At 39.8% G+C, this 20,978-nt stretch overlaps 1 long non-coding RNA gene across 3 annotated transcripts in view; it reads right to left on the bottom strand.

Annotated features, from left to right (window-relative positions):
- Positions 1-20,978, bottom strand: part of LOC121019464 (uncharacterized) — a 245,863-nt gene that overhangs the window by 101,097 nt on the left and 123,788 nt on the right. The gene's annotated exons all lie outside the window — the stretch shown is intronic.

Genomic DNA, 20,978 nt, shown 5'->3' with positions numbered 1-20,978 from the left:
TGGGGGCTCAGGGCAGTTCAGCAATCTACCTGCAGACCAGAATCCAACCCCATGTCCATTGGATTCTAAATCCGGGGCTCTTCCCACTGTCCCACACTGACATTCACACAGTGTGCCCCTCAGTAGCTCTTGATCTGTTGATCTCTTTCTCCAAAAATCAAGTGTAAATACAGGACAATGATTTGGTGGACTAAGAACCTAATGTAAGGTTGGTATGAGGAGAGTAGACAATCCACGCCTCCCTCAACCTAAATGTTGGGCTCCAGGAAGCCCACATCCAAACCATCCTGTGCTAAACTAATCATTCTGCCTTTCTCCTTTTCCCACCGGCTCACGTCACTAATCCTAGCAAGTCCTCTCCCACCGTGCAGCGTGACGTTTTACGTGCCCAGAGCACAGAAGCGTCTTGAATGGGTTAGAGGGAGCAGGCACTTCATACTCCAGACTGGGGAGTGTGAATGGACCCTGCCTTTCAAGCGGGCAGTTGGCAAGCCTGTGTGGAGAGTGTTAGCCTCTCTCCCTCTCTCACCCCACCATTCCAGGAATCTATTCTCAGGAAACCATGAATCACTCGATGTTCAGAACAGAGTTGTTTATGAGACTAAAAATTTAAAACAGCCTAAATGTTAGAGAGATATAAGGAAATGGTTAGTAACTGTAGCTAAGTCTTATGGATGCTTTATTCTGGATATGATGCTGATCCCATTTTTGGTGACCAGGCAAATGCACCTTACAAACCTCCAGCCAAAGGGAGCTTAATTGACCAAGAGCTGGAGTGCTGCCATTGGAAAGCTAGCACTATGTTGTGTGGAGGCCACCGGTCCCAAGGGCTGCATTTAACCAAAGACTGGGAACAGCAGGATACCGAGACAGGCCCATCCTGGGGCACATGAGGCTTCTCTGGGAGCCAACATTGGCTCAAGAATTCCCTGACGGCCTTGGGAATGAATCTTCCTTGGACTGCATGACAGTCTAGGATGCTTCCATCCAACCTTCCGTCTCTCTCTCCTTCTCTGGGGGTCAGACTTGCGCTGTGGCCTGAAGGCTCCCCTCTCTCTGACTCCACTTGTTTCTTCTACATGCAAGCCCACTAATGAAATCTTTCATCCTGTCTAGGTGCCTGCTCCTTGGAGGACTTGAATGAACACAAGAGAGGCCAGAAGTAGCCTGAGCAGTAAGATGGGGATTTGAGACTGTCTCACCTGCTGCCTGGCAGGTGATAAAGATGCCCTCCTTATTGGTAGATGAGCCACAAAGTGGTGGCTGAACTGCTGAGCATTTCACTGATGGTGACCTGGGAAAATGTCCCAGGGGAAGGAAGTGCTGATAAATGGGGCCAGCAATGTTTACAAGTCAGCAGAGTTGGCTGGTTACTAAGAAGTTGTACTAATGTCCTGCAGAAGAATAATGAGAGACTGAGGCTGTTAACAAATAGTTCATGGCAAAGTGTGAGACCCAGGGAGCTTCTGTGGTAGCTGATGAAAGGGGATTTTGTCTTCTACAAGGGAAGAGAAGACACAGCTGAGCAGTGGACGTATGACCTGACTGTTATAGAGTTGCAGACCTCCAGAGATGTTTGAGTGCTGGGTCCAGAGTAGGTCTGTCATGTGGAAGTTAGGGACCTGGTTGGGAAAAGCTAGGATCATAAAACATGGGACAGAGACAGCTGGATAGATTCCCATGAGGTTATGGAGGATATGGATTCTACAAGCACCCCTGGACTCTGTGGGTTTGCAGGGTGGCCCGCCCTTCCCTAGGAAGAGCTCCACTATGCTGGAGAACACTGCAGAAGCTTCTCCCTGATGAGGCAACACGTACTCCTGCTCAGGAGCTGCTCCCACTTCCTGTCCTGGATGCCAGGACAGTAATAACCAGGGCTAAATCCCAGGATATATGCTGGGCTTGATGAAGGAGGAAAGAGACTATATACCTAAAGAATTTAAAGAATTATCCAGAACATGCGGCCATGTTGCTTCCCACAGGCTGCCCCCAGCCAGTGCCTGAGCTTCTCAGGGTTGCCAAATCAGGCTTATTTCCTAGAAGACCTTGGATTCCTATGATCAATAAGGATATAGAAATGAGTAGTGCTAGACAGGGAGATAGAGAAATAGGTATGATGTGAGCTCGATTTCCTAGAAAGTACATTCCACACTTAATATGTACAGACACACACAAAGGACAGAAATCCAAGAGAAATGAGCACCTATCCACCAAAAGACATCTTCAAGAATGTTTGTTCTTTATTCATTCATGATAGCTAACAGCTGGAAACAACTCAGAAGTTCATCAGTGGATAAATTGTGGTATCACTTAAAATGGAATATTACACAGCAGTAACAAAGAATATAGCTAGCTATATAGTATAACATATAGTTAGAGGTCCATAGATGGATCTCACATAAATGGATCTCACATTTATTCTTTCTGAATAAAAGAAGATAGACCTTTAGGGATTTTCCATAGGAGTCATTTATATTAAGTTCAAAATCATGGAATCTATGGTGAGAGGACCCAGAATAATGGAACCATGGGACCAAGGAGGCAGGGAGGTGAGCATTGCCTGGAAAAGGTCAAGAAGGGCAGGGAGTTTCTGGAAATGTGGTTTATCTTTATCTAGGTGGTGACTACACAGAGAAATAAGTAAAAATTCACTATATGTTGGATGCTTAAAATTTATGTACTTCCCCACTTACAGCAATGGACAGATCATCTAAATAGAAAATCAACAAGGAGGGGCGCCTGGGTGGCGCAGTCAGTTAAGCGTCCGACTTCAGCCAGGTCACGATCTCGCGGTCCATGAGTTCGAGCCCCGCGTCAGGCTCTGGGCTGATGGCTCAGAGCCTGGAGCCTGTTTCCGATTCTGTGTCTCCCTCTCTCTCTGCCCCTCCCCCGTTCATGCTCTGTCTCTCTCTGTCCCAAAAATAAATAAACGTTGAAAAAAAAAATTTTAAAGAAAATCAACAAGGAAACAATGGCTTTGAAGGACACACTGGACCAGATGGACTTAACAGATATATTCAGAACATTTCATCCTACAGCAGCAGAATATACATTCTTCTCCAGTGCACATGGAACATTCTCTAGAATAGATCACATACTGGGTCACGAATCACCCCTTCATGAGTACAAAAAGATCAAGATCATACCATACATATTTTCAGACCGCAACGCTATGAAATTTGAAATCAACCACAAGAAAAAAATCTGGAAAGACAGCAAACACTTGGAAACTAAAGAACATCCTACTCAAGAATGAATGGGCTAACCAAGAAGTTAAAGAGAAAATTAAAAAGTACACGGAAGACAATGAAAATGATAACACCGCAGCCCAAAACCTCTGGGACGCAACAAAGGCAGTCATAAGACGCAGGCATATAGGAATCCAGACTTTCGTAAAGAAGGAAGAAAGGTCTCAGATACACAACCTAACCTTACACCTTAAAGAGTTGGAAAAAGAACAGCAACTAAAACCCAAAACCAGCAGAAGACAGAAAATAATAAAGATTAGGGCAGAAATCAATGCCATTGAAACCAAAAAAATAGAACAGATCAATGAAACCAGAAGCTGGTTCTTTGAAAGAATTAACAACATTGATAAACCCCCAGCCAGTTTGATCAAAAATAAAAAAGGACCCAAATAAAGAAATTAAGAATGAAAGAGGAGAGATCACAACACTGCAGAAATACAAACAATAATAAGAGAATATTATGAGCATTATATGCCAATAAAGTGGGCAATTTGGAAGAAATGGCCAACTTCCTAAAAACATATAAACTACCAAAACTGAAACAAGAACAAATAGAAAATTTGAACAGACCCATAACCAGTAAAGAAATTGAATTAGTAATAAAAAAAAAACTCCCAAAAAACAAGAGTCCAGGGCCAGATAGCTTTCCAGGGGAATTCTACCAAACATTTTATTTAAAGAAAAGTTAACACCTATTCTTTTGAAGCTGTTCCAAAAAAATGGAAATGGAAGGAAAACTTCCAAACTCTTTCTATGAAGTCAGCATTCCCTTGATTCCAAAACCAGACAAAGACCCCATTAAAAAGGAGAATGATAGACCAATTTCCCTGATTAACATGGATGCAAAAATCCTCAACAAGATATTAGCCAAGTGGATCCAATAATACATTAAAATAATTAATCACCATGACCAAGTGAGATTTATACCAGGGATGCAGGGCTGGTTCAGTATCAGCAAAATAATCAATGTGATTCATCACATCAATAAAGAAAGGACAAGAACCACATGATCCTCTCAATAGATGCAGAGAAAGCATTAGACAAAATACAGCATCCCTTCTTGATAAGAACCCTCAAGAAACGAGGGATAGAAAGATCATATCTCAAGATCATAAAAGCCATATATGAAAGACTCACCGCTAATATTATCCTCAGTGGGGAAAAACTGAGAGCTCTCCCCCTAACGTCAGGAACACAACAGGGATGTCCACTCTTGCCACTATTATTCAACATAGTATTGGAAGTCCTAGCCTAAGCAATCAGACAACACAAAGGTATAAAGGCATCCAAACTGGCAAGGAGGAAGTCAAACTTTCATTCTTTGCAAAAAACATTATACTCTATATGGAAAACCCAAAATACTCCACCAAAAAACTGCTAGAACTGATCCGTGAATTCAGCAAAGTCACAGGATATAAAATCAATGCACAGATATAGGTTGCATTCCTATACACCAATAATGAAGCAACAGAAAGAGAAATCGAGGCATCAACCCCATTTACAACTGCACCAAAAACTATAAAATACCTAGGAATGAACTTAACCAAAGAGGTGAAAATCTATACATTGAAAACTATAGAAAGCTTATGAAAGAAATTGAAGAAGACACACACACAAAAAAAGGAAAAATATTCCATTCTCCTGGATTAGAAGAACAAATACTGTTAAAATATCAATACTACCCAAAGCAATCTACATATTCAATGCAATCCCTGTCAAAATAACATGAGCATTCTTCACAGAGCTAGAACAAACAATCCTCAAATTTTTATGGAACTAGAAAAGACCCCGAATAGCCAAAGCAATCTTGAAAAAGAAAACCAAAGCTGGAGGCATCACAATCCTGGACCTCAAGATGTATTACAAAGCTGTCATCATCAAGACAGTATGGTACTGGCACAAAAACAGACCCTCAGTTCACTGGAACAGAATGGAGAACCCAGAAATGGACTCACAATGTATTGCCGACTAATCTCTGACAAAGGAGGAAAGAATATCCAACGGAATAAAGACAGTCTCTTGAGCAAGTGGTGCTGGGAAAACTGGACAGCAACATGCAGAAAAATGAACTTGGAACACTTTCTTATACCATACACAAAAATAATCTCAACATGGATGAAAGACCTAAATGTAAGACAGGAAGCCATCAAAATCCTCGAGGAGGAAGCAGGCAAAAACCTCTTTGATCTTGACCACAGCAATTTCTTACTCAACACATCTCTGGAGGCAAGGGAAACAAAAGCAAAAATGAGCTATTGGGACCTCATCAAAATAAAAAGCTTCTGCACAGCAAAGGAAACAATCAGCAAAACTAAAAGGCAACCAACGAAACGGGCGAAGATATTTGCAAGTGACATATCAGATAAAGGGTTAGTATCCAAAATCTACAAAGAACTTATCAAACTCAACACCCCAAAAAAATGAATTATCCAGTGAAGAAATGGGCAAAAGACATGAACAGACATTTCTCCAAAGAAGACATCCAGATGGCCAACTGACAAATGAAAAATGCTCAACATCACTCATCAACCAGGAAATACAAATCAAAACCAGAGTGAGATACCACCTCACACCTGTCAGAATGGCTAACATTAACAACTCAGGAAACAACAGATGTTGACGAGGATGCAGAGAAAGAGGATCTTTTTGCTACTGCTGGTGGGAATGCAAACTGGTGCAGCCACTCTGGAAAACAGTATGGAGGTTCCTCAAAATTTTAAAAATAGAACTACCCTATGACCCAGCAATTGCACTACTAGGTATTTATCCAAGGGATACAGGGATGCTGTTTCAAAGGGGCACATGCATCCCCATGTTTATAGCAGCACTATCAACAATAGCCAAAGTATGGAAAGAGCCCAAATGTCCATCGATGGATGAATGGATAAAGAAGTTGTGGTATATATACACAATGGAGTATTACTTGACAATCAAAATGAATGAAATCTTGCTTTTTGCAGCTATGTGGATGGAACTAGAGGGTATTATGTTAAGCGCAATTAGAGAAAGATAAATAATCTATGACTTCACTCATATGAGGAATTTAAGACACAAAACAGATGAACATAAGGGAAAGGAAGTAAAAATAAGGTAAAAACAAGGAAGGGGACAAAACATAAGAGACCCTTAAATACAGAGAACAAACTGAGGGTTGCTGGAGGGGTTGTGGGAGGGGGGATGGGCCGAATGGCTAAGGGGTATTAAGGAAGACACCTACTGGGATGAGCACTGGGTGTCATACATAGGGGATGAATCACTGATAACTACTTCTGAAATCATTATTGCACTATAAGCTAACTAACTTGGATGTAAATTTAAAAAAATATTTATGTACTTTATCATATGAGTGCTATGTTTCAATAAAGAGTTTAAAATGCAAGAAAAGAGGGTGTCTAGGTGGTTCGGTCTGTTGAGTGTCCAACTCTTTTATTTAAAATTTTTTCTTTAATGTTTATTCATTTTTGAGAGACCGAGTGTGAGCCAGGGAGGGGCAGAGAGAGAGAGGGAGACAGAGAATCTGAAGCAGGCCCCAGGTTCTAAGCTATCAGCACAGAGTCCGATGTGGGCCCAAACTCACGAACCACGAGATCTTGACCTGAGCAGAAGTCGGATGCTTAACCTACTGAGCCACCCAAGGCACCCCTAGTGTCTGATTTTTGATTTTGGCTCAGGGCACTGTGACGGGCTCCACAGTGAGCATGGAGCCTGCTTAGGATTGTCTCTCCCCCACCCCTCAAATAATAAATACATAAATAAAATTCCAGAAAAAGGAGAGAAAGCAAATACACCAAAATGTTCACACTGGCTCTTTGGCTGATAGAATTAAGAAGAAATTAAAACCCCTTCATCACAAGTTTCTGCATTTTCTAAACTTGCCCCCCAAAAGTGTATTTGTCAGAAAGCAAAAATAATAAGTTATTCTTAAGAAGGTAAATATATCACACAGCGATGCGCCAACTCCACAATGATATCAGACCCTGGGCACTTTGCATGCAAAACTGGTTTCATGAACTGTCTGAGCCACAGAAACATTACTCTTTGTCCTGGTTTTTCCCAATTCATCACAATCCTAAAGCAAGAACAGCATTGACAGTATAGTTGAGTAACTCTCCCGATGGTAATGTTCTCTAGAAATTAAAACTTGAGTCTGTAATTTGTTTTTTTTTTTTTTAACAGTAGATACAAATTTTATTTTTTTTATTTTTTTTTATTTATATATGAAATTTATTGTCAAATTGGTTTCCATACAACACCCAGTGCTCATCCCAAAAGGTGCCCTCCTCAATACCCATCACCCACCCTCTCCTCCCTCCCACCCCCCATCAACCCTCAGTTTGCTCTCAGTTCTCAACAGTCTCTTATGCTTTGGCTCTCTCCCACTCTAACCTCTTTTTTTTTTTTTTTTCCTTGCCCTCCCCCATGGGTTCCTGTTCAGTTTCTCAGGATCCACATAAGAGTGAAACCATATGGTATCTGTCTTTCTCTGTATGGCTTATTTCACTTAGCATCACACTCTCCAGTTCCATCCACGTTGCTACAAAGGGCCATATTTCATTGTTTCTCATTGCCACGTAGTACTCCATTGTGTGTATAAACCACAATTTCTTTATCCATTCATCAGTTGATGGACATTTAGGCTCTTTCCATAATTTGGCTATTGTTGAGAGTGCTGCTATGAACATTGGGGTACAAGTGCCCCTATGCATCAGTACTCCTGTGCCCCTTGGATAAATTCCTAGCAGTGCTATTGCTGGGTCATAGGGTAGGTCTATTTTTCATTTTCTGAGGAACCTCCACACTGCTTGAGTCTGTAATTTGGAAGGCCAAAGCTAGGGTACTTTTAAGTATGTAGGCCCCCTGTATATTATTCCTCACAAAGTATCAACAACACCTCAAATCAACCACAATTACAGACCTGTAAATGCAAAGCCATTATTATGTCTCTGGGTAAATACCTCAATCGTACTTTCATTTTAATAGTTTTCTGATACTGAAGTTGCTAATGCTTTCATTGCCCCTTAATGACTATTCTTAGCAAACAAAATTTGTGCCTTACAATTAGTGATTTTCTTCCTAATTATGGCTTTTTTCAATTTTCACATGAGATGACAAAAAATTCATGTTTTGCCCAAGAACTAGCTTATTAGTTAATGAAAATGTGTCTAATAACAGCCTTTTAGATACCCTGTCAAAATCAAAAGCGGCATTCAAAGAAGAGAGAGGTTGCTTTCATATTAACATTCAAAATTAATTTCTGGGTAGGGGTTGGGAGTGAGATGTAGGAGGCATAATTTCTTCCAGAAAGATTAAAATAGATATTCTTTCTGGAGTCTATAGAATTTAAAATTATTCCATATTTCTCTCTCTCCCACCCTCCCCCACCGGATCCTTCCCTTTCTCTCTCCCTGCCTCTCTCTCTTTCTGTCTCTCTCTCTCTCTCTCTCTCTCTGTCTTCCCACCCCCTCATTTATACCTTTTCTTTCGCCTGTGATATATACCCAGCCCTTGGAATTCAAATTGGTGAATGGGAAAGGATTAATCTCTCGAGTTAGGGTCTGATAATTTCAATATCGCTATATAAACAACTAATTCTCCACCCAGGAGTAGATCATTCAATTTCACTTCCACTCCCATCCGCACATCCACCAACACCCCCACCAGCCCACTTCCCACCTTATCCCCCGCCACCACCCCCATCCTGGATGCATTTGGTAACGCAACAATGCTTTTGCGAGCAAGGACACATTATCCAAGGACAAATTTCCTACCTGTTCTTTGGTTTTTGAACCATAAATATGGCATGCTGGGAACGGAACGGAATCTAATATTGTCCCCCAAACAAGCATCCCTATTCTCTCTGGCAGACGCAGTCTGGTTCACTTGGCTGGGTTTGTTAATAATATGGAGGGAAAGCGAACTTTATCAAAAAGTAGTGACTCATTTTTCTCATCCAGTAAAATCCATAAAAGATTTAGGCACGACCCAAACAATTTACATCTTAAATATTCATGCCCTAGTCCCAGCCCTGAAATGACATTTAAATACGTCTGGGGAATTTGTTGTGCGCTAGCTGCCGTGGCCCTCTTCAGAGAGCTTCAAAGACTGGGAGAGAGAGAGAGAGGAATATTGAGACCTGTTTTTCATTGCAGAGATTTACAAGGGAGCAAATGAAATTCGCTCCTGCTCTCAGACGCCCCTCCTGGGAGGGGAAACATTGTCCGAATCCAGTAAATAAGGCCCTCTGTGTCAGCAAAGGCTGTGGTGGATGAAATTAATGTTCAAATGATCCTGAAGTTTCTCAGATGGGTTCTTTTAAAGCAGGGTTTGTCAACCTCAGAACTACTGGCCTTCAGGGCTGGATAATTTTATTGTGTGAGCTGTCTGATCACTGTAGGATGCTTGGGAGCACCCCTGGCCTTCACCCACTTGAGGCCAGCAGCATCCCCCAAGATGTGACAAGCCACAGTGTCTCCAGGCATTGCCCAATGTTCCGGTGGAGAATGGGAAGGGAAGAGCTAAGAAGGAGGACAAAATCTCCGTTGGTTGAGAACCACTGTTTTAAAGACAAAGAGGTCTTTTGTCCCTGCTTTATCCTAAACTCAATGAGTTAACTGGTTTCTTTCCAACTTTTATTCCTTCCAGCATTAAAAAAAATAATAATAAATCAAGACGTAATTGACATATAATACTATGTAGGTTTGAGGCTTACACCATGTTAATCTGATACATATATATTGTTACATCGTCTCACATAGTTATTTCTTTTTTGTGGTGAGAACTATTAAGAGCCAGTCTGTTAGCAACTTTGAAGTCTGTAATACAGTATTTTTTTTTTTAAATGTTTATTTGTTTTTGAGAGAGACAGACAGAGAGCAGGGGAGGGGCAGAGAGAGAAGGAGACACAGAAACCAAAGCAGGCTCCAAGCTCTGAGCTGTCAGCACAGAGCCCCATGAGGGGCTCGAACCCACGAACCGTGAGATCATGACCTGAGCCAAGTCAGACGCTTCAATGACATAACCACCCAGGCGCCCCTATAATACAGTATTGTTGACTCTAATCGCTATGTGATGTGTTCGATTTCCAGCACTTATTTACTCACTAGTTCCAAGTTTGTACCCTTAAACACATCCCCAATTCCCGTAACCCCCAGTGCCTGGTAACCACCATTCTACTCTCTTTAGGCTTTTTCACATTCCACGTACAGCACTTGTCTTTCTCTATCTGACTTATCTCACCATAATGCCCTCAAGTTTCAACCATGTTGGTTGCAAATGTCAAGATTTTCTTTCTCACAGCTGAATAATATTCCATTGTACATAGGTACATCTTGGACTGTTACTGAAGTATGTAACATGCATTCAGAAAAGTACATGAATCTCAAGAGTACAGCCCAATGAACTGTCAAAAAGGGAACATATCTGCGCGAACAGAACCCTCCCTGAACACCTACGCATCAGCTGATGGAAGAATGGATAAAGAAAATGTTGTATATACATACCACAGAATATTATTCAGCCTTTAAAAAAAAATCAGGAAATCCTGCCATTGAAACAACATGGAAGTATCTGGAGGGCATTATGCTGAGTGAAATATGCCAGACAAGGACAAGAACTAACTACACAGTATCACTTCTATATGGAAACAAAAAAAAAAAAAAAAAAGTGGTTGCCAGGGGCTGAGATATGGGGGAAACAGAGAGAAGGGGGTAAAAGTTGCAGCTATAACCTATAACCTGAATAAGGTCTGAGTATTTATGTAAAACATGGCGACTATGGTTGGCAAGAGGGTAGTATATAATTGATATTTGAGGAAGTAGAACTTGAATGCTCTCCACAACAACTCTCTTCATGATGAATACAAATATAAAACCATTACAATGTACCCTTTAAATATTTTACGCTTTTATTTGTCAATTACACTTCAATTAAACAATTTAGAAATTCAAGGGCTGCTGGGTGGCCTAGTCAGTTAAAGCTTCTGACTTTTGGTTTCAGCACAGGTCATGATCGCGCGGTTCCTGAGTTTGAGCCCTGCATCAGGCTGAGCACTGACAGTCTTCTCTCTCTCCCCCTCTCTCTGCCCCTTCTCTGCTCATGCTCTCACTCTTTCCCTCCCCCAAAAACAAATAATTTTTTTTAATTTAGAAATTAAAGCGTAACACCTCCACTCCCTCTCTGCTTTCCTTATCTCCCTCGAACTTATCACCTTCCAACATACCTTCCTTTTTTACTTTGCTTAATGTCCAAATCTCCCCACTAGAATACAAATGAGTCAAACAGCCACCCAATTCCGGTGCTTTTCCCACCACACCATGTTCCATGCCTATTCCTGATTCTCCCGGGGCAGAGACTTTGCCCATTTTGTTTACTGCTCTCTCCCTTGCACCCAGAATGTGACCTAGAATACAATAGGTGTTCAATAAACATATGGTAAGTATCTGTGTCTCCTGCTTGGCCTTGTCTCCTCCCACAGCAGAAATTCTGCAAAGAAAAACACAATTTTCTCTTCCACTTTCTAGGTCCTACAAGCAGCACACACACACACACACACACAAAAAGCCCTTTTGTTCCAGCAGGGCCCAAAAAGTACTGAGACGATCATCTTCCCCAGCAGGCAGAGTCAGGCTTACAACTGTGCAGACAGGCCAGGAATGACGTCTAACAAGGCAGTTGAGGCCAACTGGCCTTCAATGAATGAGATAAAAATCAGTGGGACAGCCAGCGGGGCTCATTGTGAATTACACAATTTGTTATTGCAAAGTGGGAGTCTGTTTCTCCAAAAGGAAAACAGTCTGGAAAATGAGCAGACCCGTGGACTGAGGAGTATTATCCCAACAGGGGCAAATACCATTATTCACTCAGCAATGAGCTCTCCCAGCTTTTGAACCACCTGTTGGACAGGACAAAAGACCAAAGCCCGCAGACCACACTGGATGTACCTTGCTCGTGGGCTTTCAAAGTTGAAAAGTTGTGTGCTGTATTTTTTTTTCAGCCAACCATCAAAGTGTCTTTCATTTGCAGCATGATGCAAATTTCACCTCACAGTTCTCTTGACGCTTTAGAAACCTCTCTCCGCCATCAGTATCCCAAGGGTTCATGGATATTGAGTGTAGTCTACCACAAAAAGACATCTTTACCCTCATGAGAAAAGGGACTCTTATCCGTACTCTATATGACCTACTCTAATTGGAATTTCTACGGACTCTCCTTCATTCTCTGCCCTGGTGGAATCAGGGCATGGCATTTAATATGATGTACAAGAATTCCTCCCAGCCCTGGCTTTTTATCTCATCATTAGACCTTTGCAAGTCAACTAACCTCTCTGGACCCTGGTTTAACTAAACGCGTATTATTGCGGTAACGAGAGAGAAATGGTATCAGTTGAAGACAGAGCCAGAATTCAAACCCAGCTCTTGAGGCCCCAAATCCTGTGATCTCAACCCCTACATTACATCTCTTCCTGTGTTCATCTTGACAAGCTGGTTCTCCCTTCCTCTCTAAAATTTGAGTTTCTCTTCTCTCAGACGACAGACTTTGTCCCCCCCAAGTTATATGGACGGTTTTGACAAAGTAACACATTTTCTTCTTTGATATCATCTGAAATAATCACAGTCACTACTGTGTATCATGCTTCTGATAAGAAAAAAAAAGGCAAGTGTAAACATTATGTCTTTCCAAGACTCAATTTACACAAGTTGCATATTAGATGAAGCAGGCCCAAGAAGGCATTGTGTCTGGAGAAGACTAAGGCGATGTAAGCGTCAGAAAACAGCCCAAGCACAGCTCGGAAAGCTTTAAAAATGGGATGTAGCGGCCAGAGGGTGGGGAGTGTAGACTATGGAACATTCTCCTCTTTTACAATGTCGCTATTTTCTGGTTTAATTAGAATCAGATAGTGTGCAATATAATCATCACCTGATAACATAATTCCGTCAAACATGGAAGAGTAATATTCAAGTGACTGAAGCATGAACATAATTCACCTCAAGCAAGGGAGAGAAATTGGATTAGCAAAATGCCGCCAGATTCACTAATTAATTTGCTATATTATGCATGACAGGAAACAGCACAGAACAGAAAAAAAGCCTGATTTTTCTGAGTTTGGGAGGTAGCGCTGGACGTGCTTCCCCATAATTTATTTCTGCAAGGGGTTAATGATTTGATCAAGGGTTGGCTAAAAGGGGATTCCACAGGGTAGAACGAGAACCAAACAATGAGCTGGTGGAGCCAGTGTACTTATCCACTTAGCAGATGTCAGAATCACTGTGCTTCTTCATTTAAAGGACTCCCTCCTCTGCCGAAGCACTCATCTGTACCCTGCTTCTCTACAAACCCAAGAAATGGGCAAATTAGCAGGTGTGTCCCTTGACCAATTCAGTGTCAGTACAAGTTGACAGTCTCAACTCTGTGGCATTTCCTCATCTCCTGTCAATGACTGGATTTCTAACGAAGGCAAACAAATAATATCAAATTCTTGCTGTCTTCCCTTGAAGGGACAGACTCTCACAAGGTTGAAATTTTCATTACATCCTTCATCCAACATGTTGATAATGATTTGGATTGAGATCAATAGCAGATGCCTTCAAATTATTTATTTATAACCATTTCACATAGTGTTTAAGATTTAAAAAAAATTTTTTTTAACATCTATTCATATTTTGAGAGACAGAGAGAGACAGAGCATGAGCAGGGAAGGGGCAGAGAGAAGGAGACACAGAATCCAAAGCAGGTCCCAGGCTCTGAGCTGTCAGCACAGAGCCTGACGCGGGGCTTGAACTCATGAACTGCGAGATCGTGACCTGAGCTGAAGTCGGATGCTCAACCAACTGAGACACCCAAGCACCCCGCATAGTGTTTAAGATTTTAAACACTGGATTCTGACAAACCTGGGCTCAAATCTTCTCTCTGCCACTGCATCATCTTGGTCAGGTCACTCGTAAGTCATTCTGAGCTTCAATATTCTCATTTGTACACTGGAAGTGTGATAAGTATATTCACTGCATTAATGAGATAATACTCATCAGGGACTTTGTTGATTAACTGGCCACTTTGTCATTCTGCCATATTGCTGTTTCTGCTGCTTGACACCAAGATGAAAGTGGAATGAACTGGGTACTGCTGGCCTCCACTGAAAACCCCACTAGCACTATTACTCTCCAAAAATGGGATAAGCCCTTCTTCTTTTGTTTGCCATAGCTCAGCACAGACCACTTTGAGAATTTACAAACTATGGTGTAATGAAAAGAAAGCAGAACACCAAGACTAACTCCCAACTAGTCAGAGGCTGTATTGTAATTCAACCACATCAATAATGACATTAAATGTAAATGGTCAAAATATACACATGAAGAGACAGGGATTGACAGATAGGATTTTAAAAGGGAAGACACAAATATATGCTGTCCATAAGGAACCTATAAAGACATAGAAAGGTTAAAAGTAAAAGAATTTAAAAAATATATACAATGCCAGAACTATTCAAAACTGTATGTCAATCATGTGTGTGTACTTAACAGAAAAGCTTCAAAACACATGAGGCAAAAACTGAAGGAACTGAAAAGAGAAATAGAGAAATCTACAAGTGCACTTGGAAACTTTGCAGTTTCTCTCTCCGCAATTGATACAACAAGTAGAAAGACAATCAGTATGAATATACAAAACTATCAACAAAGTTAATGTGACTAACATAGAATATTCCATTCCACAACAGAATATGCATTCTTTTCATGTTCATATGGGCCATTCAACAAGATATTCTGATATTCTGGGCTATACAACAAACTTTATCAAATTGAAATGATACAAATTATGTTCTGTGAACATGACAGGATTGAACTAGAAATCAATAACATAAAGACATCTGGAAAATTTCCAAATACTTGGAAATTAAACATCATTCTAAATAGTCTTTGAATCAAAAAGGAAGGTATACGTAAAACTCAGGAATTATTTTGTGGGAATGCAAGCTGGTGCAACCACTCTGGAAAACAGTATGGAGGTTTCTCAAAAAACTGAAAATAGAACTACCCTAGGACCCAGCAATTGCACTACTAGGTATTTATCCAAGGGACACACGTGTGCTGCACCCCCATGTTTATAGCAGCACTATCAACAATATCCAAAGTATGGAAAGAGCCCAAATGTCCATCGATGGATGAATGGATAAAGAAAATGTGGTATATATATACACAATGAAGTATTACTCAGCCATCAAAAAGAATGAAATCTTGCCGGGGCACCTGGGTGGCTCAGTCGGTTAAGCGTCCGACTTTGGCTCAGGTCACAATCTCATGGTTTGTGGGTTCAAGCTCCACATCAGGCTCTGTGCTGACAGCTCAGAGCCTGGAGCCTGTTTCAGATTCTGTGTCTCCCTCTCTCTCTGCCCCTCCCCCACTTGTGTTCTGTCTCCCTCTGTCTCAAAAATAAATAAAAATTTAAAAAAAATTTTTTTAAAGAATAAAATCTTGCCATTTGCAACCATGTGGATGGAACTAGAGGGTATCATGCTAAGCGAAATTAGTCAGAGAAAGACAAATATCATACAACTTCACTCATAAGAGGACTTTAAGAGACAGAACAGATGAACCTAAGGGAAGGGAAACAAAAATAATATAAAAACAGGGAGGGGGGCAAAACAGAAGAGACTCATAAATATGGGGAACAAACTGAGGGTTACTGGAAGGGTTGAGGGAGGGGGGATGGGCTCAATGGAAAGGGGGCATTAAGGAATCTACTCCTGAAATCATTGTTGCACTATATGCTAACTAATTTGGATGTAAATTTTAAAAAATAAAAAATAAAATTAAAAAAAGAAATAATACGGGCAGTTTGATTTCTAGCTAGTAATTTTGCCAAGTTTTTACTTGTTATTATCATTTGTTATTATTTGTTATTATCATTTGGTAATCTGTTCTTTCTTAAGTAATCTGATTACTCTAGTAACTTGATTACTCTGGTAATCTGTTGTTTCTTAATATATTAAGTTATTTAAAATTTTTTAGAGGGGCTGAATATTCAAAGATACACTCTTGGTCTCTCTTTTTTCAAATAAATTGTAATACTCTAATTGCTTATTTTAAAAGTTTGGGTTTTGCTATTGGGATTACATCAAAATAAAAAGCTTTTTCACAGTTAAAGAAACCATCAACAAAACAAAAAGCCCACTGAATGAGAAAAGGTATTTGTAAATGATACGTATGTTAAGGGGTTAATATCCAAAATATGTAAAGAACTTACACAAACAACACCAAAAAAAAAAAAAAATACAGTTAAAAAATGGACAGAAGCCATGAGCAGGACATTTTTCCAAAGAAGACATACAGATGGCTAACAGACACATGGAGAGATATACTCAACATCACCAATCACCAGGGAAATGCAAATCAAAACCACAGTGAGATATCACCTTACATCTCTCATAATGGCTAGAATCAACAAGAAAGAACAAGTGTTTGGCAAACACGTGGAGAAAAAGGAACGCTCATGCACTGTTGGTGGGAATGCAAACTGGTGTATCCACTGTGAAAACAGTAAGGAGGTTCCTCAAAAAATTAAAGCTAGAATTACCATATGACCCAGTAAATTCCACTATTATTTACCCAAAGAAACTAAAAACATTAATTTGAAAAGATACATGCACCCCTGTGTTTATTGCAGCATTATTCACAATAGCCAGATAGCTATGGAAGCAATCCAAGTGTCTGTACATAGATGAATGGATAAAGACGATGTGGTAAATATATATATGTAATGAAATATTACTCATTCATAGAACAGAATGAGTCTTGCCATTTGCAACAACATGGATGGATCTACATATAGAATGGATCAAATATAGAATTTAAGAAACAAAAGAAATGAACAAAGAAAAAAAAGAGACAAACAACACAGACTCTTAAATATAGAAAACAAACTGGTGTTTGCCAGGGGGGATGGGCGAATGAGTGAAACTGGTGTAGGGGATTAAGAGTACACTTACTGTGATGAGCACTGAACAATGCATAGAATTGTTCAATCACTGTACTGTATACTTGAAACTAATATAGCACTGTATATTAATTATTATACTGGAATTTAAAATAATAAATAAAGATTAAATATAAATAATAATAATAAATAAGTAATAATAATAAATAAAGATTATTGGGTGGCTCAGTTGGTTAAGCATCTGACTTCGGCTCAAGTCATGATATCGCAGTTCATGAGTTCAAGCCCTGTGTCGGGCTCTGTGCTGACAGCTCAGAGCCTGGAGCCTGCTTCAGATTCTGTGTCTCCCTCCCTCTCTCTCTGCCTCTCCCCGGCTTGCTCTCTCTCTTTCTCTCTCTCAAAAATAAATAAAAATATTTTAAAAATACAAAAATAAATAAAATAAAATAAAAGGTGACTCATCAAAATTTGTGGGACATAGATAAAACAGTGTTTAGAGGGAAACCTACATCATTAAATATTTATGTTAGAAAATAAGAAAGGTCTCAAATCATGGTCTAAGCTTAAACCTTAAGAAACTAGAAAAAAAAAAAGAAATTAGGTCCAAGACAATCAGAAGGAAGGAAATACTAAAGATAAATGCAGATCAATAAAATTGAAAACAGAAAAGAGGGAAAAAAAAATCAATAAAACCCAAATGTAGTTCTCTAAAAAGATCAATAAATCTAATAAACCCTAGACAGACTTACTGAGGAAAAAAATGACAGAAAAGACATAACTTCTCAGTAACAGGAATCAAAGAGGTGACAGCACTACAGATACTATAGACAGTAAGGTGATTATAAGGGAATATTATAAACAACTTTACGCCAAAATATTCAACCACTTAGATGAATTGGACAAATTCCTTCAACAACACAAGCTCCAAAGCTCACTATACAAAACTCAATTGTATTCTATATGCCAGTAATGAACAATCTCAAAGTGAAATTAAGATAGTTCCATTCACAGTAGCATCAGAAAGAATAAATACTTGGGAATAAATGTCACCAAGTAGAATACTTATACACTGAGAACTATAATACATTGCTGACAAACATTTATTTATTTTTTAAAAATTTTTAACATTTATTTATTATTGAGAGACAGAGAGAAACAGAGCATGAGCATGGGAGGGGCAGAGAGAGGGGGAGACACAGAATCCTAAGCAGGCTCCAGGCTCTGAGCTGTCAGCACAGAGCCCGACACGGGGCTCAAACGCACAAACAGTGAGATAATGACCAGAGCCGAAGTCAGACGCCCAACTGACTGAGTTGGGCCCCATACATTGATGACAAACATTTAAAAGTATCTAAATAAATGGAGAGGAATTCCATGTTCATGAATTGAAAGACCCAATATTATGGCCATTTTCTCCAAATTGGTCTACAGATTCAACATCATTCCTATCAAATCCCAGGAGACTTTTATTTTTTTCAGAAAGCTGATACTAAAATTTAAATGAAAAAGCAAAAAGTCCAGTAGAGCCGCAACAACTTTGTGAAAAAAAAGAACAAAGATCAAAGACTTGAACTTCCCAATTTCAAAACTTATGAGCATTTATGAGATAGCACCAGAAGACATGAAACACCTAGCAAAAAAAACACAGAGTAAGTGCAAGAGCTGTATGCTGAAAATTAGAAATGCTGAGGACAGAAATCAAAGATAACCTGAGTAAACAGAAACATATCTACTCTGCTCACGGACTGAAAGACTCAACATTGTTAAGTTGCCGATTCTTCTCAAGTGTAAATTTAATGCACCTTCAATCAAACTCCCAACAGGATTTTTTTTTTTTTTTTTTTGCAGAAATCAACAACCTAGTTCTAAAATTTTTATCGAAAGGCATAGGAACTAGCATAGCAAAAGCAATTTTTACAAAGGTGGACAAAGTTGGAGGACTCAAGGTACCTGATTTCAAGACTTACTATAAAGCCACAGTAATTAAAACTAGAATGGTATTGGTGAAGAGATAAACACATAGATCAATAGAACAGGATAGGGAATCCAGAAATAGACCCACACAAATACGGTCAACTCCTTTTCCACAAAGGCACAAAAGCAATTCAATGGTACTAGAATAATTATTGGACACCCGTATGCAAAATAATGAATCTCGACCTATATGCTACATCATGTGCAATAATTATCTCAAAAGGGATCATAGACCTAAATATAAAACCTAAAATTATAAAACTTCTAGAAGAAAACATGGCAGAAAAATCTCTGTAATCTTGGGTTAAGCAAAGATATTTTTAAATGACCTTTTTTTAAAATTAATTAATTTTGAGAAAGAGAGAGAGCATGTGCAGGAAAGAGGCAGACAGAGACGGAGAGAGAGAGAATCTCAAGCAGGCTCCGTACCACCTGTCAATGTGGAACCCATCAGCGCGGAGCCGGACATGGGGCTTGAACTCACAAACTGGGAGATCAGGACCTGGGCTGAAATCAAGAGTCAGACACTTAAAGGGCTGAGCCATTCCGGTGCCCCAAGCAAAGATATTTTAGGTATGATACCAAAAGCATAATCCATGAGTAACAAACATTAACAGACCTAACTTGACCAATATTTTAAGATACTCTTCAACAGACATTGCTAAGAGAATAAAAAGGCAGGCCACAGAATGGGAGAAAATACATGTAAAATCCATATCTGATATCTAAACATACACCAAGAATACATAGAGAACACTTATAACTCAATAAGAAACAACTCAGTAAAAATGGGCCTAAGATATGAACAAGCACTTCACCAAAAAAAAAAAAAGGGGGGGGGGGGAACGGCAAATTAGCACCCAAAAAGAAGCTCAGTGCCATTGGCCACAAACTAAAACCACAAGACACCGTTACCCACCCATTAGAAAGGCTTTTCTTCTTTTTAACTGACAATACTAGATGTTGGCAAGGATGTAAAGCAGCCGGAACACTTATACATTTCAAGTGGAATGCAATATGTACAGCCACTTTGGAAAGCATTTTGGAAGTTTCTTATAAAGTCCAGTAGACACTTATCATATGATTCAGCAACTGTGCTCCTAGACATTTACCAAATGAAGTAAAAGTGCATGTTTACACAAAATGCTGTCTGAGAATATTCTAGCAACTTTTTCATAGAGACCCGAACTTGGAAACAACCTAAATATCTTTAGGCTGATGAATGGGTGAACAAATTGCTATGCCCATACAATGCACTAAGTCTCAGCAATGAAATTAAAGAACTATTTATACAAGCAACAACTTTCCGAATCTCAAATACTAAGTGAAAGAATGCCATGTGCTGTATAATTCCACTTAAGTGATAGTCTGGAAAAGGAAATACTACCCAGACGGAAGGCAGATCAGTGTTTGCCAGAAGCAGGGGGTAGAGAGGGACTGACTACAAAGACACAAGAGACAATCTGGAGGGATGTCTGAAATGTTCCATATCTTACTTGATCGCCACTGGATGTGTTGCCAAAACTCACCCAAAAAAACAACGTCAGAAGACCAACACTTCCTGACTTCAAAAGACATAAAATAAGGTATGACTTCAAAAGACATAAAAAGACTACCAAAAGCCATAAAATATGACATATCTTAAAAAGGTTGAGAGGCGCTTAGGTGGCTTAGTCAGTTGAGTATCTCACTCTAGATTTCAGCTCAGGTCATGATCCCAGGTCATGAGATCAAGACCTGATCGAGCTTAGCATGGTGGAGCCTGCTTAAGAGTCTCTGTCTGGAGATTTTTTCTTGTAGCTCTCTAGGATGGTTGCAAGAAAAGCCTGT

The sequence above is a fragment of the Herpailurus yagouaroundi genome, unplaced genomic scaffold, assembly GCF_014898765.1.
Source record: "Herpailurus yagouaroundi ecotype Mexico unplaced genomic scaffold, PumYag 222, whole genome shotgun sequence".
Taxonomy (NCBI): domain Eukaryota; kingdom Metazoa; phylum Chordata; class Mammalia; order Carnivora; family Felidae; genus Herpailurus; species Herpailurus yagouaroundi.
This window is presented reverse-complemented; position numbering and strand designations above follow the sequence as displayed.